At 42.3% G+C, this 26518-nt stretch overlaps 1 protein-coding gene across 15 annotated transcripts in view; it reads right to left on the reverse strand.

Moving 5' to 3' along the window:
- RASAL2 (RAS protein activator like 2) overlaps positions 1–26518 on the reverse strand; it is a 566253-nt gene that overhangs the window by 101103 nt on the left and 438632 nt on the right. The gene's annotated exons all lie outside the window — the stretch shown is intronic.

The raw sequence follows: 26518 nt of genomic DNA on the forward strand, positions 1-26518 counted from the left end.
ACAGGATTAAGTTTATATACTGACAATTTATGTACGTTAATTATTGGAAGTTATGTAGTCAGAATTATATATCAAATGGATTTGGCCTAAAGATGTTAAGTAGGGGAATATGGTACGTGCAGTCAGTAATGTATGTTAGATGGATATATGGAAAATTTTCTCCCCGATTATGTGTTTTGTGTTTGTTTTGTATGTCTGTTTGTGTCATTAATTAATAAAAAATATACAGAATTTAAAAAAATACACATTCCTGCACAGAAATACAGGAGAAGGAGAGTGGCTGTCCCACTGAGAGCATCTGGATCAATCCAGTTGGGGCAAAAACAAAAGGAACTTGGTAGTTGGAGTCTACTACTGACCATCCAATCAAAGAGAGGACACAGATGAAACTTTTGAAAAACAAATTGCAGGGTTTTCAAAGAAATATGACATAGTAGTGATATGAGGAGCAACTTGTAGGAGGTTTGAATTATCCAGATATATGCTGGGAGGCAAATTCTGCCAGGTACGGCCCTTCTGAGAAATTCCTGGCATGTGTGGCTGATAATTTTCTTCTACAAAAAGTAGAGAAAGATACTAGAGGATTTGATATCCTTGACTTGATTCTGACCAACAAAGATGACTTGGTAAGGGAAATGGAAGTAAGAGGAACTCTAGGCAAGAGTGACCATGTCCTTCTAGAATTCTTCATTTCAAAGGAAATGAGAGCAGAGTGTAGCCACATGCACATCCGCCGGATTTTTAAAAAGCCAATTTTAATAATCTCAGAAAAAGAATGAGCAAGGTCCCATAGCAGGAGATTCGAACAAGAAAAGGAATCCAAGAAGGATGGGAGCTTCTAAAAAAAAAAATTCTAAAGGCACAACTACAAGCAATTCCAGCAAGAAAAAAAAGGGGGGAGGTGGCAAAAAAAAAAAGCCAGTGTGGCTTCATAAAAAGCTCAGTGAGGACAAAAACCATGTACAGGAAATGGAAGGCCAGGCCACAAGTAGCAAGGAAATGCAGGGATGGCATTAGGAGGGCAAAAGCTGAAAATGAGCTGTGGTTAGCAAGGACACTAAAAGTAATAAAAAGTATTCTTCGCATATGTGAGTAGCAGAAAACAAGAAAAGAAATAGTGGCACAGCTCTGCAATGGAGATGGAAAAATGATAACAGAGGACAAAGAAAAGGCAGAAGTGCTCAATTCCTATTTTAGTTCAGTCTTTTTCCACAAGACAGACTATGAAATTCCAAACAAATTGGAAATGCAAGTGGGGAGGACAGGATTTCAGCTGGAGATTGATGAACAAATAGTCAAGAAAAACCTTACCACCTTGAACTAATTCAAATCTCCAGAGCCGGATGAACTGCATCTGAGAGTACTGAAGGAATTGGCTGAAGAACTTCAGAACCGCTATCCACTATTTTCTTGAAATCATGGGAAACGGGCGAGGTGCCAGAGGATTGGAGAAGGGCTAATGTTGTCCATATCTTCAAATAGGGCAAAAAAGAGGAACCTGGGAACTACAGGCCAGTCAGCCTGACATCAATCCCAGGTAACATTCTGGAACAGACTGTAAAGTGGTCATTGTGCAAGCACCTAGAAAACAATGCAGTCATAACTAGAAGCCAACATGGATTTGTCAAGAACAAATCCTGTCAAACTAATTTGATGTCCTTTTTCGAGCAGATCACCTCCCTGACGGACAGAGGGAATGCTGTAGATGCAGTACATGTTGACTTCAGCAAAGCTTTTGACAAAGTGCCCCATGAGATCCTGATTAGCAAGCTAATTGTGTATCCACTAGATAAAATGTCAGGTGGATACACAATTAGCTACAGAATCGTACTCAGAGGGTGATCATGAATGGGTCCTTCTCTAACTGGGAGGAGGTAACTAGTGGATACCCCAAGGCTCAGTCCTGGGCCAGGTGCTCTTCAATATTTTTTATTAATGACTTGGATGAGGGAGTGCAGGAAATGCTTGTCAAATCTGCAGATGAGACCAAATTAGGTGGAATAGTTAATACCCTAGAAGACAGAAACAAAATTCAAAATGACCTTGATAGGATGGAGCACTGGGCCGAAAGCAACAGAATGAAATTCAACAGGGATAAGTGCAAAGTACTGCACTGAGAGAAAAGAAAGCAATTGCATAGTTACAAGATGAGGGATACCTGGCTCAGCAAAACTATGAGTGAGAAGAATCTTGGAATTGTCGTAGATCACAAGCTAAATATGAGTCCACAAGGTGATATGGCTACAAAAAAGGCAAATGCTATTTTAGGCTGTATTAATAGAAGTATCCCTTCATGGATTGCTGCCTTGTCATGCCGAAGAGGCTTGAGTAACTCAGAGAAACTATGGGCTATGCTGTGCAGGGCCACCCAAGATGGACAGGTCATAGTGGAGAGTTCTGACTAAACGCAATCCACGTGAAGTAGGAATTGGCAATGCCACTCCAGTATCTTTGCCAAGAACGGCCCATGATCAGAAAGGACAGGTTACTTAACTGTAAACATGGTTCTTCAAGTGGATCTCTATGAATACACACTAGTGGGTTAAGACAGCGCCTGCGCTGGCCTCTCGGAATCTTCTAGAGCTATAGGGAAAGATACAATATTTTAATTGCCCTGCACTGCGCACGCTCCGCCCGCCAAACCCCAGTTCCATCTGCCTGCCACATAGTTGGAGTTGGACTCGACCATACAGTGACGGACAGTCGGGAGGTTGGGCAGGTTGTGTGTATTCATAGAGATCCACTTGAAGAACCATGTTTACAGGTAAGTAACCTGTCCTTCTTCAACGTGGTCTCTATGAATCCACACTAGTGGGTGACTAGCAAGCTCACTTACCGGAAGGAGGGACATCACTGCAGAAGTGAAGTAAGCACTGCTCTCCCAAACTTCGTCTCATTCTTGGCCCGGAGGTCCAGTCTGTAGTGTGTAACAAATGTAGACACATTGGACCAGGTTGCTGCTCTGCAAATGTCTTGGATGTCAACTCCTTGCAGCAGGGCCGTGGATGTGGCAACAGCTCTGGTGGAATGAGATCTAAGATCTTCAGGGAGAGGTTTGTTCTGCAACTCGTAGGCCAGAGAAATGGTGGAAACCAACCATCTGGACAGAGTAGAAGGAGAGGCAGCGGAACCTTTACGCTGACCGTAGAAACAGAGGAACAGTCTTGGAACTTTCCTAAAGTCTTTAGTTCTAGTAACATAATAAGCTAAAGCTCTCCGAACATCTAAAGAGTGGAGCATGCGCTCAACATCTGAAACTGGATCAGGAAACAAAGTTGGTAATATTAAAGGCTGGTTAACGTGGAAACCACTTTAGGGAGAAAAGAAACATCAGGGTGTAGAACCACCTTGTCCTTGAAGAACTGAAGGTATGGTGAGTCTGCACGGAGTGCTGCCAGTTCACTAGCTCTACGAGCAGATGTGATGGCCACCAAGAATAAAGTCTTGAGAGAGAGTAATCGAAGGTCACAGGAAGCCATGGGCTCAAAGGGATGGCGAGTAAGGCAATGAAGTACTAATTGCAGTGACCATTGTGGTGCAGGCTTCTTTAGAGGAGGTCTCATGTTTGACAAACCCTTGAAAAAAGCTTTCAGTGTGGGATGTGAAAACCACCTGGATGATTCAGAGCCATGTGGCTGAAAGGCAACAATGGCTGAGGTGTAAACTTTCAAGGTAGACTTGGAAAGTCCTAGGTCAAACAGATGCCAAAGATAGAGGAGGAGCGTAGACAAAACCACAGGTGAAGATTGCAATTTGTGCTCCTCAGTGAACTTAAGAAAGTTTCGCCACTTGTATTTGTAGAGTAGCTTCGTGGCTGGCTTCCTTGCTTTATCAATGACTTCCTTTATGATGGGACATCCTCCACGGTGTCAAGTGGAGAGATTCCAAGTCTGGATGAAGGATGCTCCCCTTGTCTTGAGTGATCAGATGTGGAAGAAGGGGCAACCGTATCCTGTCCACCGCTGATTGCAGGAGCATGGAGAACCAAGGTTGTCATGGCCACCAAGGAGCAATTAAGATTGCTTCTGCTTCCATCTGGAGTGTCCTGATTAGGGCTCTTTGAATGATGGGTATCGGTGGAAAGAGGTAGAGGATTCCCTTGTTCCATGGAATCATAAAGACGTCCCCTAGAGACCCTTCACCCTTTTCTGCACGGGAAGCATATTTGTCGCATTTCTTGTTGGTCTGTGTCGCAAACATGTCTATGGATGGATGTCCCCATTTGTGGCAGAGACTGAGGAACACGTCCTGATCGAGTTCCCACTCGTGAGATTGAAAGGGGTGTCTGCTCAACTCGTCTGCCAGCTGACTGTCCATCGTGGATACATGGATGGCCACAGGGAAGATGTGTTGATGGTAGCACCACTCCCATAGGTGAACTACCAGCAACAGAAGGGACTTCGACCGTGTTCCTCCCTGCTTGTTTATATAGAACATGGTTGTTGTGTTGTCTGTGACCACTTGTATCGCTCTGCCCTTCACCAGAGGGAGAAATGCTCTGAGCGCCTTCATCACTGCTATCAGCTCCAGGTGATTGATATGGAGCGAGGCTTCTTGAGGGGACCAAAGAGAGTGAATTTGGTGTCCCTCGCAGTGGGCTCCCCAACCTAGGGGACTGGCATCTGTGGTAACCTGTCCCATTAGCTGCAGGGGTCAAAAAGGTCGTCCTACGAGATGTGGTAGGAATGTCCATCACTGAAGTTGTTCTGCCAGCTCTGGTGTGACTACTAGACACTTGTGCTGACTGTCCTTCAGAGGACTGAATAGGGCAAGCAGCCAAGACTGAAGGGAGCGCATTTTGAGGCGAGCACGGGACAAGGCACAGGTCGTTGATGCCATGAGACCCAGAAGATGTTGTGCATGTTTTGCTGACACTGCCTTTGGGCTTGAACTTCTGAACTGCTTTTCTTATTTTTCTTATGCATTCTGGTGGTAGGAACATGCGAGCATTGATCTTGCCCCGATGTAGTCCATCACCTGAGATGGTTCCAGGTATGACTTCTCGTAATTTATCGACAGGCCTAGCGCTTGTAGAGTGTGCAGAACAAGATGTGTGTCCTTGATTGCTCTTGCTTTGGATCTGGAAATGATCAACCAGTCGTCGATATAAGGGTAAATCTGTATCCCTTGTAGACGGAGGTAAGCTGCTACCGGGGCCATGCATTTGGTGAAGGTCCTCGGAGCTGTTGAGAGGCCGAATGGAAGAGCCACATATTGGTAAATGGTGTCCATGAAGATTAGGCACAGGTATTTCCTGTACCTTTGATGGATGGTGATGTGGAAATACACATCTTTTAGATCCACAACAACGAACCAGTCTCCTCTCTTCAACAGGTGAATGATTGCTTCTAAGGTGACCATCCTGAAACGGTGTGGTTTGAGGAAGGCATTTAAGTCCCTCAGATCCAGAATTGGCCTTAGGCCACCGTCCTTCTTGGGTATTGTGAAGTACCGGGAGTAAAACCCGTTTTGAATGTCCCGGTTGGGTACCTTCTGGATGGCTTGTTTTGCAAGAAGAGTTAGAATCTCTTCTTCTAGGATGGGATCGAACGATGTAGGCTTGACCCATCCTAGAGGAGGCAATTCTATAAACTCCAGCCAGTAGCCTGACCTTATAATGTTTAAGACCCAGGAGTCTTGAGTTATCTTGAGCCAGTTGTGAAGATGAGGAGACAGGCAGGTTGTGTGGTCCATACTGGGGATGGTTCTGGTGAAGTCAAAGATATTGTTTAGCCTTTCACCCAGTAGTCTTGTAAGACTGTCGCTTAGCTCATTGAGGCTTAAAGGTAGAGGTGGAAGATGAGGCCTGGAAAGATCTCAGCTGACCCTGGTTCCGAAAGGGACGGTAGGAGGAAGGTGTAGACTGCTGATATGATTGCCGTGGATATTTAGAACACCATTGGAATTTGGAGGTTCGAGGTTGTTGTTGGATAGAATAAGACTTTGCCGTCTTTTTACTTTTGTGCATGTTTTCTAGATTTTCATTGTTTTTTTCACTGAATAGACCAGATGCCTCAAAAGGTAGATTCTCGACCCTGGTCCTAATATCCTCCATAATATTAGCTGATCTGAGCCAAGAATGGTGACGTAAAGTGATGATGGAGGCTAGATTTCTGGCAATGGCATCAGCAATGTGTCGGGATGCCAAGCATTGGTGTTTGGACACGGTTAAAGCTTCAGCATGGCGTTGAGGCATATCTGTTTGATATCCTATGGTGCGACTTGCAGAGCTGGTAGAACTCTTGCCCAGAGTTGTTTCTGGTATGCACTCATGGTTACCAAATAATTGATGGCCCTTAAGACAAATGTGGTCATGGTATATAGTCGACGCCACAACAGAAAGGTGGTTTTAGGACCATGAATCCGATAAAGGTTTTCAGTCCTTCTAGATATTGATGTGGAATTGGCAGGGTGTTCCCAATATTGCATAATAAGGTCTAGCAACTCAGGGACATAAGAAAGGCTGACCGGGTGAGACCTTTCCTTGTTAATGTCTCCAAAGAGTAGGTCATCTTCACGTGTGGGAGATTTCTCAATTTCCATCCTTAAGGTGGTGGCCATTCTTGAAACCATCTGAGAGTAGGAAGAAAAGTCCTCAGAAGGAGAGGATGGATGGATGTCAGCAGCATCTGATCCTAAAAGTTCCCCTGGGAGAGGTGTGTCCAAGGAAGCTTCAGATATCACCTCTTCATCTTGTTCAGAAGAGTCCTCCAAAATCTGATGTTCCGCATCAGAGACAGGAAATATGTCAGGGTGTTGACCTCTATCTGCTCTAGTAGTAGTTGTCTGGGGAATAGCAGGCTGAGACCCTGTGGCATGACTATTAGGCTTATGCCCCGACGTTGAAGCTCTCTTTCCCGTTGACGTCGATAGTACTTGTTTATTGACACTGAGGGATTTCCGGTGTCGATGCTTCCTCGGAGGTGAAATGGATGGCGAGGACGAAGAAGTATATCTTGCCTTCTTCCTTCTTCTCCTACGGTCTCTCGATGTCGAGGAAGACTCTGAAGAATAATCCCGTTTACGACGTCGATGGCGTGACCTCCTTCTCTCTAGACTGTTGTCTGAGTCAGAAGAGGATGTGTAGTCTCGACATCAATGCTTTTTTCGCCTTTGGACACCGGAGCCACGTTTATGCTTATGACTGTGATGAGATGGGTTTTTGAGTTAAAATCTTTTAAGGAATATGGGTTTTGTAATTAAGAAATGAACCAGAGAGGTTCCATCTTGTTTCTTTGTATAAAGTATCTTTGCTATGCTGACAAGTTGTTTTCTAGGCGAGCAGAGAGAATGTTATTCTGATAGCCTGAGAAAAGGACTCGGTGTGATTAGATGGGAATTGTTGTGACTTTGCGAAACCACAGTAAACCCAAATAACATCTGGTGTGTATGGGAAAGAAGTCATGTGGTGCAACAGGACTGTGCCTAGTAACGAACTCTGATTGGATGACATCGTGGGAAGGTGCGATAAGCCCTTGCCAGTTACTCTTGAAAAAGGAACTTTTTCCCTATGGACATTGTCTTTCAAGACCGACTCTTCATTCATTCGTGACACATGGGACTAACCTTTACTATACTGGACTTATGGGCTTTTTCCTAAGGACTATGCATGGACTATTTTCTATGGACTGTTACCTAGGGAATACCCTTTATGGACTTCTTTTCTTGGAATACTCCATATGGACTATGCTCTTGTAATTTTGTAAGGACTATGGTACTTTTACTGGATTTTTCTTTTTAGTACAGGATTTTTGTTCTACAGTATCACTGAGGACTATAGCCTTTTTATAACCTACTTGGATTATTTTGTTTTTACTAATGAATTACTGGACTGGAACTGTTTTTATTCTTTTTAATGGCTTTTTGTGTTCTTGTAAGGTTTTTGAACACTTTTCTATTTTTCATGTTTTCTTTGCCTCATTACATCTTTGTAAATAACCAGCACAATGCTAGTTTATTTGCTTTGGTTTAATTTGGTTTTGATACTTAGAAACATGCTTATTCTTTAATAAATTAAAGATTATAAAACTCAATTGGTTTTCTGAACAGTACACTTGTCTTAAGGTCATCTGAGAGTACTGCCTCGTCCTAGCTTACTTTAGGAGTCCTGTCAGTGGTGCAAGTTAAGTCTAAGGACTACAAAGCCCACTTGACCTTTTCATAATAATATCTGAGAGTACAAGGGTGTTCCTATGTGGGCAGACTTGTGAGAAGGAGTGTTGTATCATGGCTAGCTGAGTTTGGACTCACTCAGCCCACTTTAGCATGTGCAAACTCCTGATTGCTCTCTGTCCAGGCTTACACGTGTGTTTTCGAACCCGTGTTTGCTGACATAGTGGCAGCTGCGCGATGGACCACGTGCTGGGTTTTGTAGTACCTCAGGGTGACCAATCTTTGTTCTATCTGGCAGCTTGAGTGACTCTGATCCACAAGCTAAGTTTTGATTGCAGTGGGACACTGATGCTTTAAGGAGGTAGGTGCATCCCTGAGTGTGAACAGTAGCTTCCTAGGAAACGCTGTTTGCCAGCAATTAGATCTAAAGGCTGTGGTGAGAGGTGTTAAATCTTCAGGCTGTGGTAATGTGTGTTAGAATCTGGGGTGCTCTTTTAAGAAAGAGATTCCCAGTGGGACAAGCAAACTGTTAGGAAACAATTGCATTTAATCAATAGGCATGTGCAGGTTGTTACAACGTTGTAGTGAAGTAATTCTAAGATGCATGTCCTTTATTTTTGGAGTGCTTGCATTCAGTGCTGGCTCAGGTCATGCCCAGGATTTTAGGATCTGTTAGGGATGACCCTGCCTTTGCAGTCTGTGATAGCACCCAGGGGGAGCAGGTCATTTCATAATTTTAGGATTGCATGAATGACTCTGGCTACCTTGTTCTGGGACTTGCATCCAGCTGGTTTTGGCCTAAGCGTACTCCTATAATCTTAGGATTTGCCGGAGGACCTGGCCCTGTTTGTATCCAGCTTAGCTCTGGGTCTCCCACTACGATCTTAGGATCTGTCAGGAGTACCTAGCTGCATCTGGCTTGGCCTAGAGTCATGCGCTATGATCTTAGGATCTGTCGGGATGACCTGGCCCTAGTGGTATCTATCTGCACCCAGCTCAGTCATTGATCATCTCTGTAACTTTAGGGTTCACAGAGTGGTCACAGTTTTTCTTTTCTCTTCCTTTCGGATTTTTCAGTATTTTGGTTTGGCAGCTGTCTGTCCTCTCGCCTATCTTAGGATAGCAGAGTGACAGCAGTTGGTCAAAGGTGCAGAGAAGATTTTTAATTTTATTTTGGTTTTAGCAGCTGTCTGTCCTCTTTGCCGATCTTAGGATCACAGAGTGACAGCAGTTGGTCGAAGGTGCAGAGGAGATTTTTGTTCCCTTGGAGTTTTGTTTTGTTTTTATTGCTGACCTAGCTTAGGCTAGATTGCCAGCAGAACATGGGGGAGCACGAAGAACAGTCGGCAGCTGTGGACAGAATCTTGGAAGTGGCTTCGGGATTTTTCAGGCAAGCCAAGCAGAAAATTCAGGAAAGAGATTCGCTTATAAAACATCTTTACCAGGAAAACGTACTTTTAAAACGTCTTTTAAGCACAGAACCTGGCTTGATGCAAAGGTTTTTCCAAGCTCAGCAGGGTTCATTTAAGGATTACTGCAACGGGACACTCCAGACAATTGGGAGCGATCCTGAGATGCAAGATGCTTGCGCAGAAAGAGTTAACGAGGCCCAGTGGAATTCTAATGAGCATTCCAGAGGAGACAGCGATTTATCATCCATCCAAACAGAGGATTTACAGGCCCCGGAGTCGCGTGCAGAGGAAGGAATGCAGGAGAAAGAGACATCGCTTCACCGAGCTGTTTCCGTGGAGGAACTAGCATCGGACGACGCAAGGGAAAACTGCAGTACTCCAGAGAACTTCAGTGCATTGGAATGCAGCTCAGCACAACCCTCAGCTCTTCTTCAAAGCCCAGGACAGGTGAGAAGCTCTGAAATAATTCATGATGAGACTATGGGTTTGCCAGAAGAGGGAGAGCAAGGGATTTTCCAAAGCAGTCAAGCAATTGCTGTGACTGAGAGCCCTCACATCAGCTTAGAAGCAATAGCATTACAGAACAATCAATTTGCAGACCTCCCGGGAACTAAACAACCAGTAACAGCGGGGTCAGGAGAAGTTCAACGGGGAGTAAGATACCAGCAGGATGATGTAATGGAGACTCAGCTTAATTCTTTGCTAGGACTTGTGTCAGCAGATCTTGATACATGTCAGATCTCAAACAACCCCCCTTCTCTCAGCCCAGAGAGAACAGTGAAATTGGATACTGTGAGATTGGCGGGCATTCCTTGGACTTCCTGGCAATTTAGCAGGGAAGCAATACTCCATAAGGGGAAACTAATTGGAGCAGGAGAGAACACATCAAAGCAGACCGAAGGAGATAAAGTACCTTTACCAGAGACGTTGAGTAATGCTACAGGAGGAGTTAATTGTACAGAGACCTTGCAGCACGAACTTTCACATTGTTTTAATGGCACAAGAGAAGGTGATGCTAATTCTGTAAGCTTGGCTCAAGACAAGGAACTGCATTTAAACCTGTCAGGTTGTGGGACTGTTTCTAACACAACCAACGAAGGGGGAAGCGCTAACTTTTTGGGATTACTGATGTTTCTCCAGAGACTGAAATCATATCTGGAAACTTTGGCCCAGTACCACAGTTAATCTTCTCAGAAAGATCTTTAGAAAGAAAAGCAGAGGTTTGGGACCATACTGATTTTCAACAGCCTATTTTCCAAGGAAGTGGGGAGAATGCTGATACTGTTTCTGAGGCTATGCAGAGTACTCCCGAGGGAACTTGGATGCAACAGCGGCCTCTTGTGACCAAACCTGATAGCACAGCTAATTCAGCAATACAGGTATTCAGGGGTGTGGCATTTCTGGACCAAGATGTTCCCAATATTGTACCTGTGGTTGCAGAGGTAGACAAAGAGAATAATGAGCAAGATGGAGGAAGTGATGAGGAGGTAGATACTGGCGTGGAAGGCATTGATCAATTTAGCCCAGGACAGATATTGGAGTCTGTGTTAGCTAATCACCAAAACGTTTTCTCGAATTCACCTGGAGAGACTCATATGGTGAAACATTCTATTGTAGTTAGAAATGGTTTGACTGCTGTTTCTGTTCCTATGGACCTAGAAGGGACTAAGGGCAATTTAGTGTCTGGAACTGTTGAAAGTCTTATTTCACAAGGAGTGATTGAACCATGTAGAACAGCTGTATTCAATACTATTTCAGTGTGTCAAGGCAAACGGGATGATCTCAAGGTGGAATTAGATTTTAGTCAGTTAAATAAGTTCACTGAGACAGAGACTATTCCTACAAACAATGTTGAGACGTTGGTAGAAATTGTTGCAAAGGCTGAATGCATTTCTGTGGTTGGAATAAAAGGAGGTCTTTATCAGATTTTAATTAAAGAGGAACATCGCCCTTATACGTCATTTACTTGCCCTCAGGGAATTTACCAACTCAGAAAATTAGCACCTGGAATGAAGAATACCTATGTTACTTTTCAGAAATTGGTTGATGAGTTGCTTGGTGATTTATATTACGTGATTGGCTATGTAGACAACATTGTAATTCACAGCCCTGATCCAATGTTACATGTAAAACATATAGAAACGGTACTTTGCAGGTTGAGGAGCGCAGGATTGAAAGTGCAAATGGATCATTGTGTTTGGTTTGATGGGAAGGTGTCTTACCTAAAATATTGGATTGGAAATAACTGTTCTCTACCTGAGTATTTCAGAGTGAAAGCTATTAATGATTGGCCTGTTCCTACAGAAAGAGAACAGATATTGGTATTTTTAAGATTAGTTGACCATTTCCAAGGATGCATTAATGGTTACAGTGATTTGGTATCACCTCTAAAGAAATTAATAAGGAAAGCAAGATCTGTTGCAATGCAGTGGACACGAGAATGCAACCAATCTTTTGAGTGTTTAAAGATGTTACTTATAACAGAACCAATCTTGCAATCAGCTAATTTTGCTAAACCCATGATCATTCAAACTGCTTTTTCAGAACGTGGTTTGAGCGCGATTTTGCTTCAACCAGATGACACTAATTTTTTACACCCCTTAGCTTATGTGGCCAGAAAGTTGAAGGAAAGAGAGAGAAAGTATAACTCTCAGGAGGGAAATGCATATTCAATTTTGTGGGCTCTTCATGTTTTCAGAATATATGGATGTACACGGAAAGTGGTTATTCAAGCAGACAAAAATGCTTTGACATTCTTAGAGAAGCAGAGACATCGAAGCCCAAGATTAATGCAGTGGTATTTCAGATTGCAAAAATATGATTTTGATATTGAACATCTACCTGGAAAGAAGGCCTTAATTGCTCACTGTTTATCTAGAATGTTCAGTGCAGATGCAAGGGGAGAAAATGGCTAGAATTGTTAAAGCTCTGATGTTTAATTTTCTTGATATTCTGTATGACAATGTTCCTGAGCATACATAGAGTGTTTTATCCATTATTACTTCATATCAGTATATTGGTTTGTCAAGTTATTATGATGTTAACCCTGGTTTCACTATTTTACTGTTGGATGACTAGAGTATTATCTGAGCATATGCAGAGTGATGTATTTGATTAATTATGCTAACATGTTTGTTCTTCTGTTTTTCAGACTAGTAGAAGTGTCTAACGCAATTTTCTCTCATGTATGATAAATACTGTAATTATAATAATTCTCATGTATCAATTGTTTTGCTATTGTAGAGGCTTATTTGAAATGTATTCCTTTATGTTCAAGTTAATATCCTTCTCTATTTTGTTACTGCTTAATTACGGCATCTCATCTTATTCAGTTATCAAAAATAAAACTTAAATTGTTTGAGAAATTTTGTTAATCTTCCAGGGGCTTGTGATGAGATGGGTTTTTGAGTTAAAATCTTTTAAGGAATATGGGTTTTGTAATTAAGAAATGAACCAGAGAGGTTCCATCTTGTTTCTTTGTATAAAGTATCTTTGCTATGCTGACAAGTTGTTTTCTAGGCGAGCAGAGAGAATGTTATTCTGATAGCCTGAGAAAAGGACTCGGTGTGATTAGATGGGAATTGTTGTGACTCTTTGCGAAACCACAGTAAACCCAAATAACATCTGGTGTGTATGGGAAAGAAGTCATGTGGTGCAACAGGACTGTGCCTAGTAACGAACTCTGATTGGATGACATCGTGGGAAGGTGCGATAAGCCCTTGCCAGTTACTCTTGAAAAAGGAACTTTTTCCCTATGGACATTGTCTTTCAAGACCGACTCTTCATTCATTCGTGACACATGGGACTAACCTTTACTATACTGGACTTATGGGCTTTTTCCTAAGGACTATGCATGGACTATTTTCTATGGACTGTTACCTAGGGAATACCCTTTATGGACTTCTTTTCTTGGAATACTCCATATGGACTATGCTCTTGTAATTTTGTAAGGACTATGGTACTTTTACTGGATTTTTCTTTTTAGTACAGGATTTTTGTTCTACAGTATCACTGAGGACTATAGCCTTTTTATAACCTACTTGGATTATTTTGTTTTTACTAATGAATTACTGGACTGGAACTGTTTTTATTCTTTTTAATGGCTTTTTGTGTTCTTGTAAGGTTTTTGAACACTTTTCTATTTTTCATGTTTTCTTTGCCTCATTACATCTTTGTAAATAACCAGCACAATGCTAGTTTATTTGCTTTGGTTTAATTTGGTTTTGATACTTAGAAACATGCTTATTCTTTAATAAATTAAAGATTATAAAACTCAATTGGTTTTCTGAACAGTACACTTGTCTTAAGGTCATCTGAGAGTACTGCCTCGTCCTAGCTTACTTTAGGAGTCCTGTCAGTGGTGCAAGTTAAGTCTAAGGACTACAAAGCCCACTTGACCTTTTCATAATAATATCTGAGAGTACAAGGGTGTTCCTATGTGGGCAGACTTGTGAGAAGGAGTGTTGTATCATGGCTAGCTGAGTTTGGACTCACTCAGCCCACTTTAGCATGTGCAAACTCCTGATTGCTCTCTGTCCAGGCTTACACGTGTGTTTTCGAACCCGTGTTTGCTGACATAGTGGCAGCTGCGCGATGGACCACGTGCTGGGTTTTGTAGTACCTCAGGGTGACCAATCTTTGTTCTATCTGGCAGCTTGAGTGACTCTGATCCACAAGCTAAGTTTTGATTGCAGTGGGACACTGATGCTTTAAGGAGGTAGGTGCATCCCTGAGTGTGAACAGTAGCTTCCTAGGAAACGCTGTTTGCCAGCAATTAGATCTAAAGGCTGTGGTGAGAGGTGTTAAATCTTCAGGCTGTGGTAATGTGTGTTAGAATCTGGGGTGCTCTTTTAAGAAAGAGATTCCCAGTGGGACAAGCAAACTGTTAGGAAACAATTGCATTTAATCAATAGGCATGTGCAGGTTGTTACAACGTTGTAGTGAAGTAATTCTAAGATGCATGTCCTTTATTTTTGGAGTGCTTGCATTCAGTGCTGGCTCAGGTCATGCCCAGGATTTTAGGATCTGTTAGGGATGACCCTGCCTTTGCAGTCTGTGATAGCACCCAGGGGGAGCAGGTCATTTCATAATTTTAGGATTGCATGAATGACTCTGGCTACCTTGTTCTGGGACTTGCATCCAGCTGGTTTTGGCCTAAGCGTACTCCTATAATCTTAGGATTTGCCGGAGGACCTGGCCCTGTTTGTATCCAGCTTAGCTCTGGGTCTCCCACTACGATCTTAGGATCTGTCAGGAGTACCTAGCTGCATCTGGCTTGGCCTAGAGTCATGCGCTATGATCTTAGGATCTGTCGGGATGACCTGGCCCTAGTGGTATCTATCTGCACCCAGCTCAGTCATTGATCATCTCTGTAACTTTAGGGTTCACAGAGTGGTCACAGTTTTTCTTTTCTCTTCCTTTCGGATTTTTCAGTATTTTGGTTTGGCAGCTGTCTGTCCTCTCGCCTATCTTAGGATAGCAGAGTGACAGCAGTTGGTCAAAGGTGCAGAGAAGATTTTTAATTTTATTTTGGTTTTAGCAGCTGTCTGTCCTCTTTGCCGATCTTAGGATCACAGAGTGACAGCAGTTGGTCGAAGGTGCAGAGGAGATTTTTGTTCCCTTGGAGTTTTGTTTTGTTTTTATTGCTGACCTAGCTTAGGCTAGATTGCCAGCAGAACATGGGGGAGCACGAAGAACAGTCGGCAGCTGTGGACAGAATCTTGGAAGTGGCTTCGGGATTTTTCAGGCAAGCCAAGCAGAAAATTCAGGAAAGAGATTCGCTTATAAAACATCTTTACCAGGAAAACGTACTTTTAAAACGTCTTTTAAGCACAGAACCTGGCTTGATGCAAAGGTTTTTCCAAGCTCAGCAGGGTTCATTTAAGGATTACTGCAACGGGACACTCCAGACAATTGGGAGCGATCCTGAGATGCAAGATGCTTGCGCAGAAAGAGTTAACGAGGCCCAGTGGAATTCTAATGAGCATTCCAGAGGAGACAGCGATTTATCATCCATCCAAACAGAGGATTTACAGGCCCCGGAGTCGCGTGCAGAGGAAGGAATGCAGGAGAAAGAGACATCGCTTCACCGAGCTGTTTCCGTGGAGGAACTAGCATCGGACGATGCAAGGGAAAACTGCAGTACTCCAGAGAACTTCAGTGCATTGGAATGCAGCTCAGCACAACCCTCAGCTCTTCTTCAAAGCCCAGGACAGGTGAGAAGCTCTGAAATAATTCATGATGAGACTATGGGTTTGCCAGAAGAGGGAGAGCAAGGGATTTTCCAAAGCAGTCAAGCAATTGCTGTGACTGAGAGCCCTCACATCAGCTTAGAAGCAATAGCATTACAGAACAATCAATTTGCAGACCTCCCGGGAACTAAACAACCAGTAACAGCGGGGTCAGGAGAAGTTCAACGGGGAGTAAGATACCAGCAGGATGATGTAATGGAGACTCAGCTTAATTCTTTGCTAGGACTTGTGTCAGCAGATCTTGATACATGTCAGATCTCAAACAACCCCCCTTCTCTCAGCCCAGAGAGAACAGTGAAATTGGATACTGTGAGATTGGCGGGCATTCCTTGGACTTCCTGGCAATTTAGCAGGGAAGCAATACTCCATAAGGGGAAACTAATTGGAGCAGGAGAGAACACATCAAAGCAGACCGAAGGAGATAAAGTACCTTTACCAGAGACGTTGAGTAATGCTACAGGAGGAGTTAATTGTACAGAGACCTTGCAGCACGAACTTTCACATTGTTTTAATGGCACAAGAGAAGGTGATGCTAATTCTGTAAGCTTGGCTCAAGACAAGGAACTGCATTTAAACCTGTCAGGTTGTGGGACTGTTTCTAACACAACCAACGAAGGGGGAAGCGCTAACTTTTTGGGATTACTGATGTTTCTCCAGAGACTGAAATCATATCTGGAAACTTTGGCCCAGTACCACAGTTAATCTTCTCAGAAAGATCTTTAGAAAGAAAAGCAGAGGTTTGGGACCATACTGATTTTCAACAGCCTATTTTCCAAGGAAGTGGGGAGAATGCTGATACTGTTTCTGAGGCTATGCAGAGTACTCCCGAGGGAACTTGGATGCAACAGCGGCCTCTTGTGACCAAACCTGATAGCACAGCTAATTCAGCAATACAGGTATTCAGGGGTGTGGCATTTCTGGACCAAGATGTTCCCAATATTGTACCTGTGGTTGCAGAGGTAGACAAAGAGAATAATGAGCAAGATGGAGGAAGTGATGAGGAGGTAGATACTGGCGTGGAAGGCATTGATCAATTTAGCCCAGGACAGATATTGGAGTCTGTGTTAGCTAATCACCAAAACGTTTTCTCGAATTCACCTGGAGAGACTCATATGGTGAAACATTCTATTGTAGTTAGAAATGGTTTGACTGCTGTTTCTGTTCCTATGGACCTAGAAGGGACTAAGGGCAATTTAGTGTCTGGAACTGTTGAAAGTCTTATTTCACAAGGAGTGATTGAACCATGTAGAACAGCTGTATTCAATACTATTTCAGTGTGTCAAGGCAAACGGGATGATCTCAAGGTGGAATTAGATTTTAGTCAGTTAAATAAGTTCACTGAGACAGAGACTATTCCTACAAACAATGTTGAGACGTTGGTAGAAATTGTTGCAAAGGCTGAATGCATTTCTGTGGTTGGAATAAAAGGAGGTCTTTATCAGATTTTAATTAAAGAGGAACATCGCCCTTATACGTCATTTACTTGCCCTCAGGGAATTTACCAACTCAGAAAATTAGCACCTGGAATGAAGAATACCTATGTTACTTTTCAGAAATTGGTTGATGAGTTGCTTGGTGATTTATATTACGTGATTGGCTATGTAGACAACATTGTAATTCACAGCCCTGATCCAATGTTACATGTAAAACATATAGAAACGGTACTTTGCAGGTTGAGGAGCGCAGGATTGAAAGTGCAAATGGATCATTGTGTTTGGTTTGATGGGAAGGTGTCTTACCTAAAATATTGGATTGGAAATAACTGTTCTCTACCTGAGTATTTCAGAGTGAAAGCTATTAATGATTGGCCTGTTCCTACAGAAAGAGAACAGATATTGGTATTTTTAAGATTAGTTGACCATTTCCAAGGATGCATTAATGGTTACAGTGATTTGGTATCACCTCTAAAGAAATTAATAAGGAAAGCAAGATCTGTTGCAATGCAGTGGACACGAGAATGCAACCAATCTTTTGAGTGTTTAAAGATGTTACTTATAACAGAACCAATCTTGCAATCAGCTAATTTTGCTAAACCCATGATCATTCAAACTGCTTTTTCAGAACGTGGTTTGAGCGCGATTTTGCTTCAACCAGATGACACTAATTTTTTACACCCCTTAGCTTATGTGGCCAGAAAGTTGAAGGAAAGAGAGAGAAAGTATAACTCTCAGGAGGGAAATGCATATTCAATTTTGTGGGCTCTTCATGTTTTCAGAATATATGGATGTACACGGAAAGTGGTTATTCAAGCAGACAAAAATGCTTTGACATTCTTAGAGAAGCAGAGACATCGAAGCCCAAGATTAATGCAGTGGTATTTCAGATTGCAAAAATATGATTTTGATATTGAACATCTACCTGGAAAGAAGGCCTTAATTGCTCACTGTTTATCTAGAATGTTCAGTGCAGATGCAAGGGGAGAAAATGGCTAGAATTGTTAAAGCTCTGATGTTTAATTTTCTTGATATTCTGTATGACAATGTTCCTGAGCATACATAGAGTGTTTTATCCATTATTACTTCATATCAGTATATTGGTTTGTCAAGTTATTATGATGTTAACCCTGGTTTCACTATTTTACTGTTGGATGACTAGAGTATTATCTGAGCATATGCAGAGTGATGTATTTGATTAATTATGCTAACATGTTTGTTCTTCTGTTTTTCAGACTAGTAGAAGTGTCTAACGCAATTTTCTCTCATGTATGATAAATACTGTAATTATAATAATTCTCATGTATCAATTGTTTTGCTATTGTAGAGGCTTATTTGAAATGTATTCCTTTATGTTCAAGTTAATATCCTTCTCTATTTTGTTACTGCTTAATTACGGCATCTCATCTTATTCAGTTATCAAAAATAAAACTTAAATTGTTTGAGAAATTTTGTTAATCTTCCAGGGGCTTGTGATGAGATGGGTTTTTGAGTTAAAATCTTTTAAGGAATATGGGTTTTGTAATTAAGAAATGAACCAGAGAGGTTCCATCTTGTTTCTTTGTATAAAGTATCTTTGCTATGCTGACAAGTTGTTTTCTAGGCGAGCAGAGAGAATGTTATTCTGATAGCCTGAGAAAAGGACTCGGTGTGATTAGATGGGAATTGTTGTGACTCTTTGCGAAACCACAGTAAACCCAAATAACATCTGGTGTGTATGGGAAAGAAGTCATGTGGTGCAACAGGACTGTGCCTAGTAACGAACTCTGATTGGATGACATCGTGGGAAGGTGCGATAAGCCCTTGCCAGTTACTCTTGAAAAAGGAACTTTTTCCCTATGGACATTGTCTTTCAAGACCGACTCTTCATTCATTCGTGACACATGGGACTAACCTTTACTATACTGGACTTATGGGCTTTTTCCTAAGGACTATGCATGGACTATTTTCTATGGACTGTTACCTAGGGAATACCCTTTATGGACTTCTTTTCTTGGAATACTCCATATGGACTATGCTCTTGTAATTTTGTAAGGACTATGGTACTTTTACTGGATTTTTCTTTTTAGTACAGGATTTTTGTTCTACAGTATCACTGAGGACTATAGCCTTTTTATAACCTACTTGGATTATTTTGTTTTTACTAATGAATTACTGGACTGGAACTGTTTTTATTCTTTTTAATGGCTTTTTGTGTTCTTGTAAGGTTTTTGAACACTTTTCTATTTTTCATGTTTTCTTTGCCTCATTACATCTTTGTAAATAACCAGCACAATGCTAGTTTATTTGCTTTGGTTTAATTTGGTTTTGATACTTAGAAACATGCTTATTCTTTAATAAATTAAAGATTATAAAACTCAATTGGTTTTCTGAACAGTACACTTGTCTTAAGGTCATCTGAGAGTACTGCCTCGTCCTAGCTTACTTTAGGAGTCCTGTCAGTGGTGCAAGTTAAGTCTAAGGACTACAAAGCCCACTTGACCTTTTCATAATAATATCTGAGAGTACAAGGGTGTTCCTATGTGGGCAGACTTGTGAGAAGGAGTGTTGTATCATGGCTAGCTGAGTTTGGACTCACTCAGCCCACTTTAGCATATAGAAACATATAGAACATATAGAAACGGTACGTTGCAGGTTGAGGAGCGCAGGATTGAAAGTGCAAATGGATCATTGTGTTTGGTTTGATGGGAAGGTGTCTTACCTAAAATATTGGATTGGAAATAACTGTTCTCTACCTGAGTATTTCAGAGTGAAAGCTATTAATGATTGGCCTGTTCCTACAGAAAGAGAACAGATATTGGTATTTTTAAGATTAGTTGACCATTTCCAAGGATGCATTAATGGTTACAGTGATTTGGTATCACCTCTAAAGAAATTAATAAGGAAAGCAAGATCTGTTGCAATGCAGTGGACATGAGAATGCAACCAATCTTTTGAGTGTTTAAAGATGTTACTTATAACAGAACCAATCTTGCAATCAGCTAATTTTGCTAAACCCATGATCATTCAAACTGCTTTTTCAGAACGTGGTTTGAGCGCGATTTTGCTTCAACCAGATGACACTAATTTTTTAAACCCCTTAGCTTATGTGGCCAGAAAGTTGAAGGCGTCAATGTTGCTTGGATGGAGGCTCCCCATCTCAATCCGAGGATGGATGTCAAGGAGAAGGGGCATCCAAAGGCTTCTCGGGTCTCCCTCGAGGTGGAGATGGAGACTTGGAGCCGAGAGATCCCGGTGCCGAAGACTGGGATTGAGACGCCCACCTAGTTAATATAGGGCTATGAGGGGCATTGGCTACTCCAGCAATTGCTTGTACTAGCTGGCTAGCCGTTGGTGACCTTGCGACGTCAACCGGAGCCTCCTGTCGAGGCGGTAAAGAGGCACCCATTTCCGACATTGAATCCCGGTCCCGGGAAGAGTCTTCGAGTATAGGCGAGGGCAGGGACGTTGATATAGGAGGTACAACCAAGGTGATCTCCTTAGACTTCATTTTAGGTTTAGCCGGCAGTTTCTTCTGTTTCGGTTGCTGAGAAGCCATTGGAACAGAAGATGTTGAGGGAGCTGATGAAGTGGCAAGTGTTTTCTTGGTTGAAGACTTCTTTTTTGCTTTTTTTTTGGTCTTTTCTTTAGCGGGTTCAGGAGGAGGTGAGGAAACTATAGTGACTTCTGAATGGACTAAAGAAGTAGAAGGGACAGACTCCATATCCGATGGTTGTGAAGCAGATAGTGTTTGCTTCCACTAAGAATATTTAAGACAGTGCTGGCGAGCTTTGAGGGTGACTTTGGTAAACTCGTTGCACTGTTTGCAATGAGAAGTCAAATGTGTTTCTCCTAGACAGAAAACACAGAGGGAATGTCCGTCCTGAAAAGGCAGTTTTCTGGAACAGGATGAGGAGAGTCTGATAGGGCCTCTTTTAGGAGACGGTTTTCTTTTAGGTGGCATAAGCTAATAGAAGCAGGAAACTGTGAAATAGAAAAGAGTCCGGTAGGCGCGTGGTGCCTCAGTGGGTGGTAAATAGGCTTCAATTATTCAATTTAGAAAGTACTTGCGCTATCGCCAGAGGCAGAAGAGAAGTCAAAATGGCCCGTAGTCAGGGCAACAGAGAGAAGGGAGTAAAAAAGCCAAGTACACAAAGAAGAAGGTAAATTTTTTAAACAGCTCTAACCGAGAGGTTCCAACTCCACTGGCAGAAAAAATGGAACTGAGGTTTGGCGGGTGGAGTGTGCACAATGCAGGGCAACTCAAACACTGTATCTTTCCCTATAGGTCTAGAAGATTCTGAGAGGCCAGCGCAGGTGCTGTCTTAACCCACTAGTGTGGATTCATAGAAACCACATTGAAGAACAAAAGGTTAAAAGATATGACGCTGGAAGATGGGCCCCTCAGGTCGAAAGGCGCCCAACATGCTACTGAGGAAGAGCGGAGGACAAGTACAAGTAGCTCCAGAGCTAATGAAGTGGTTGGGCCAAAGCCGAAAGGATGCTCAGCTGTGGACATGCCTGGAAGTGAAAGGAAAGTCCGATGCTGCAAAGTAAAAAACTGCATAGGAACCTGGAATGTAAGATCGATGAACCTTCGGAAGCTGGAGGTGGTCAAACAGGAGATGGCAAGAATAAACATCGACATCCTGGGCATCAGTGAACTCAAATGGACAGAAATGGGCGAATTCAACTCAGATGATTATCATATCTACTATTGTGGGCAAGAATCCCATAGAAGGAATGGAGTAGCCCTCATAGTCAACAAAAGAGTGGGAAAAGCTGTAATGGGATATAATCTCAAAAATGATACAATGATGTCAATACGAATCCAAGACAGACTTTTCAACATCACAATAATCCACGTTTATGCACCAACCACCATTGCTGAGGAGACGGAAACTGAACAATTTTATGAAGATTTACAACACCTTCTAGAACTGACACCAAAGAAAGATGTTCTTCTCATGATAGGGGACTGGAATGCTAAAGTAGGGAGTGAAGAGTAGGGAGTGAAGAGATAAAAGTAGGGAGTGAAGAGATAAAAGGAATATCAGGGAAGTTGTCAAGAGGACAAGCTGGTCATCACAAACACTCTTTTCCAACAACACAAGAGGCGACTCTATACATGGAAATCACCAGATGGGCAATATCGAAATCAGATTGATTATATTCTCGGCAGCCAAAGATGGAGAAGCTCTATACAGTCAGCAAAAACAAGACCTGGAGCTGACTGCGGCTCTGATCATCAGCTTCTCATCGCAAAATTCAAGCTTAAACTGAAGAGAGTAGGAAAAACCACTGGGCCACTCAGGTATAATCTAAACCACATCCCTTATGAATACACAGTGGAGGTGAAGAACAGATTTAAGGAACTCGATTTGGTGGATCAAGTGCCTGAAGAACTTTGGATAGAGGCTCGTAACATCGTACAGGAGGCAGCAACAAAAACCATCCCAAAGAAAAGGAAATGCAAGAAAGCAAAGTGGCTGTCCAATGAGGCCTTAGAAATAGCAGAAAGGAGAAGGGAAACAAAATGCAAGGGAGATAGGGAAAGTTACAGAAAATTGAATGCAGACTTCCAAAGAATAGCAAGGAGAGACAAGAGGGCCTTCTTAAATGAACAATGCAAAGAAACAGAGGAAAATAACAGAAAAGGAAAAACCAGATATCTGTTCAGGAAAATTGGAGATATTAGAGGAACATTTTGTGCAAAGATGATAAAGGAGTAAAATGGGAGGGACCTAACAGAAGCAGAAGACATCAAGAAGACGTGGCGAGAATACACAGAGGAATTATATCAGAAAGATCTGAATATCCCGGACAACCCAGACAATGTAGTTGCTGACCTTGAGCCAGACATCCTGGAGAGTGAAGTCAAGTGAGCCTTAGAAAGCCTGGCTAACAACAAGGCCGGTGGAGGTGATGGCATTCCAGTTGAACTATTTAAAATCTTAAAAGATGATGCTGTTAAGGTGCTACATTCAATATGCTAGCAAGTTTGGAAAACTCAACAGTGGCCAGAGGACTGGAAAAGATCAGTCTACATCCCAATCCCAAAGAAGGGCAGTGCCAAAGAATGCTCCAACTACCGTACAATTGCACTCATTTCACACGCTAGCAAGGTTATGCTCAAAATCCTCCAAGGTAGGCTTCAGCAGTATTTCGACTGAGAACTCCCAGAAGTACAAGCTGGATTCCGAAGGGGCAGAGGAACTAGAGACCAAATTGCTAACATTCGCTGGATTATGGAGAAAGCCAGAGAGTTCCAGAAAAATATCTACTTCTGCTTCATTGACTATGCAAAAGCCTTTGACTGTGTGGACCACAGCAAACTATGGCAAGTCCTTAAAGAAATGGGAGTGCCTGACCAGCTTATCTATCTCCTGAGAAACCTATACAGTGGTGACTCGCTTAGCAACGTTAATCTGTTCCGGAAAAAACGTTGCTAAGCGATTTCATCGCTAAGCAATATTAAAAAGTCCATAGAAACACATTAAAACCCGATGGGCTTAAAAACTCACCTTTAAGCGAAAATCCTCCATAGCACTGCCATTTTCGCTGCCTCTTAAGCGAGGAAAAACAGCGGGTGGCCATTTTGTTTTCCCGGTGGCCATTTTGAAACCACCGATCTGCTGGATGTACCATTTTGAAACCATGGGGAAGCTATCATGGCAAAGCGAAAAAAAACCCATAGGGACCATCGCAAAAACTCTGTCACTAAGCAATTTCGTCGCTCAACGGAGCAATTGCTATGCGAGGCACCACTGTATGTGGGACAGGAAGCAACAGTTAGAACTGGATATGGAACAAATGATTGGTTTAAAATTGGGAAAGGAGCACGACAAGGCTGTATATTGTCCCCTGGCTTATTTAACTTATATGCAGAATACATCATGCGGAAGGCTGGACTGGAGGAATCCCAAGCCGGAATTAAGATTGCTGGGAGAATTATCAACAACCTCCGGTATGCAGATGATACCACTCTGATGGCAGAAAGTGAGGAGGAATTAAAGAACCTGGTAATGAGGGTGAAAGAGGAGAGTTCAAAAAACTGTCTGAAACTCAACATTAAAAACAAACAAAAAAAACTAAGATCATGGCCACTGGTCCCATCACCTCCTGGGAAATAGAAGGGGAAGATATGGAGGCAGTGACAGATTTTACTTTCTTGGGCTCCATGATCACTGCAGATGGAGACAGCAGCCATGAAATTAAAAGACACCTGCTTCTTGGGAGGAAAGCAATGACAAACCTTGACAGCATCTTAAAATGCAGAGACATCACCTTGCCAACGAAAGTCCGAATAGTCAAAGCTATGGTTTTTCCTGTCGTGATGTATGGAAGGGAGAGCTGGACCATAAAGAAAGCTGACCACCGAAGAATTGATGCCTTTAAATTGTGCTGCTGGAGGAGGCTCTTGAGAGTCCCCTGGACTGCAAGCAGAACAAATCTATCAATTCTTAAGGAAATCAAACCTGAGTGCTCACTGGAAGGACAGATCCTGAAGCAGAGGCTCCAGTACTCTGGCCATCTCATGAGAAGAGAAGACTCCTTGGAAAAGACACTGATGTTAGGAAAGTGTGACGGCAAGAGGAGAAGGGGACGACAGAGGATGAGATTATTGGACAGTGTCATCAAAGCTACCAACATGAATTTGACACAACTACGGGAGGCAGTGGAAGACAGGAGGGCCTGGTGTGCTCTGGTCCATGGGGTCACGACGAGTTGGACACAACTAAACAACGACGAATAGAAGTATAGTTTATAATCGCATGAGGTGTTAATCCCCCTCTATTCAGCAGTGGTTAGGTCTTACCTTGAATCTTGTGTCCAGTTCTGGACACCACTCTTCAAGAAGGATGCTAACAAATTGAAATAAGTTCACAGGAGGGCGACAAGGATGATCAAGGGGCTGGAAACCAAGCTTTATGAGGAAAGGCAGAAAGACATGGCTATGTTTAGTCTTGAGAAAAGAAGACTGAGAGGTGATACAATAGCACTTTTCATTTGAAAGGCTGCCATACAGAGGAGGGGTAGGATTTGTTTTCGATCATCCCGGAATGCAGGACACGCCACGATGGGCTCAAGTTAAAGGAAGCCAGATTTTGGTTGAATATCAGGAGAAACTTCCTAACTATTAGAGGAGTATGACAGTGGAACCAGTTACCTCGGTAGTTGGTGAGTGCTCCAAGACTGGAGGCATTCAAGAAAAACTTAGATAATAACTTGGCAGATATGCTTTGATTGTATTCCTGCACTGAGCTCGGAGGGGGGGTTTGGACTTGATGGCCTTGTAGGCCCCTTCCAACTTCACCTTTCTGTGATTCTATAATTCTGTGGCCCCAAACTGCTTCATCACTACAAAAGGGATCCTAAGGGAGCCTCAGGACCGCTGAGGGGGAGGAATCAGAAATTTTCAATATCTGAAAAAACACAATAGGTGATGACCTCAAGAAGCTTAAACAGTGTAACTTTTAGCAACAGGATTTCAGCCAGTGTGGATAATAGAATAAACACATGTGAAAAAGAAAATACAGACAACCTTGAAAGTTTGAGGTTGAACTGACTATTCTGTTAAACATGTTACGGAAAAATACAAAAAGATCAAATGAAAATTTGAATTTATTGAATTATCTGAAGGTCTTTGAATTCATCTTTGTTGGACTTCTTCCAAGTTTACTACAGATATTAACCTTGTCGTCACCATGACCTTAGTTGCTCTGGAATTTTAAATACCATGACTGAGGAGGAGAGTGAAATTTCTATACTAACTTAACTATTCACTTCTTCTGTGTGAACCAGGGTTTGTCCTGAAATAATTATGTTTGATCAAAGAAGAATGAAGCAAAGCAGAACATGTTTCTACAAAATGTGGTATCAGTCTGGAAGTATGTTGCAATAATTCTCACATGCTTCCTCCAAAGTAACTAAGCTGCTGAGATAGCCAAGTTCCAAGGCATGCAAAAACAGATCTTTTGTTCTGTGGGTGGACATATAAATTGTCTGTTTGAGTTTTGTGTACATAGAAGGACTTTCACATGGTGACAGCCAGTTAGGGGCCAGCTTGATATAGACCCTTTGTACACCCCACATACAGTTTAACATGTTAGTTTGAAGATGCTAATTTAATAATTCCAGAAATCAGCTTGGCTTCGATATCTCCTATGTTCAACACCACCATGTCAAATGCCAATTTAACAAGATGCACTGGCAATGCACAGCTGGCACACATGCTCAGAACATCCCCCTTTTTTGACAGTTTAGCTTGAAGACATTTAAAGAAAACATCCAAGGGGATCATAGTTTCTAACTTGCACATCTGATCTTA

This window comes from Pogona vitticeps, chromosome 4 (assembly GCF_051106095.1).
Source record: "Pogona vitticeps strain Pit_001003342236 chromosome 4, PviZW2.1, whole genome shotgun sequence".
Lineage (NCBI taxonomy): Eukaryota > Metazoa > Chordata > Lepidosauria > Squamata > Agamidae > Pogona > Pogona vitticeps.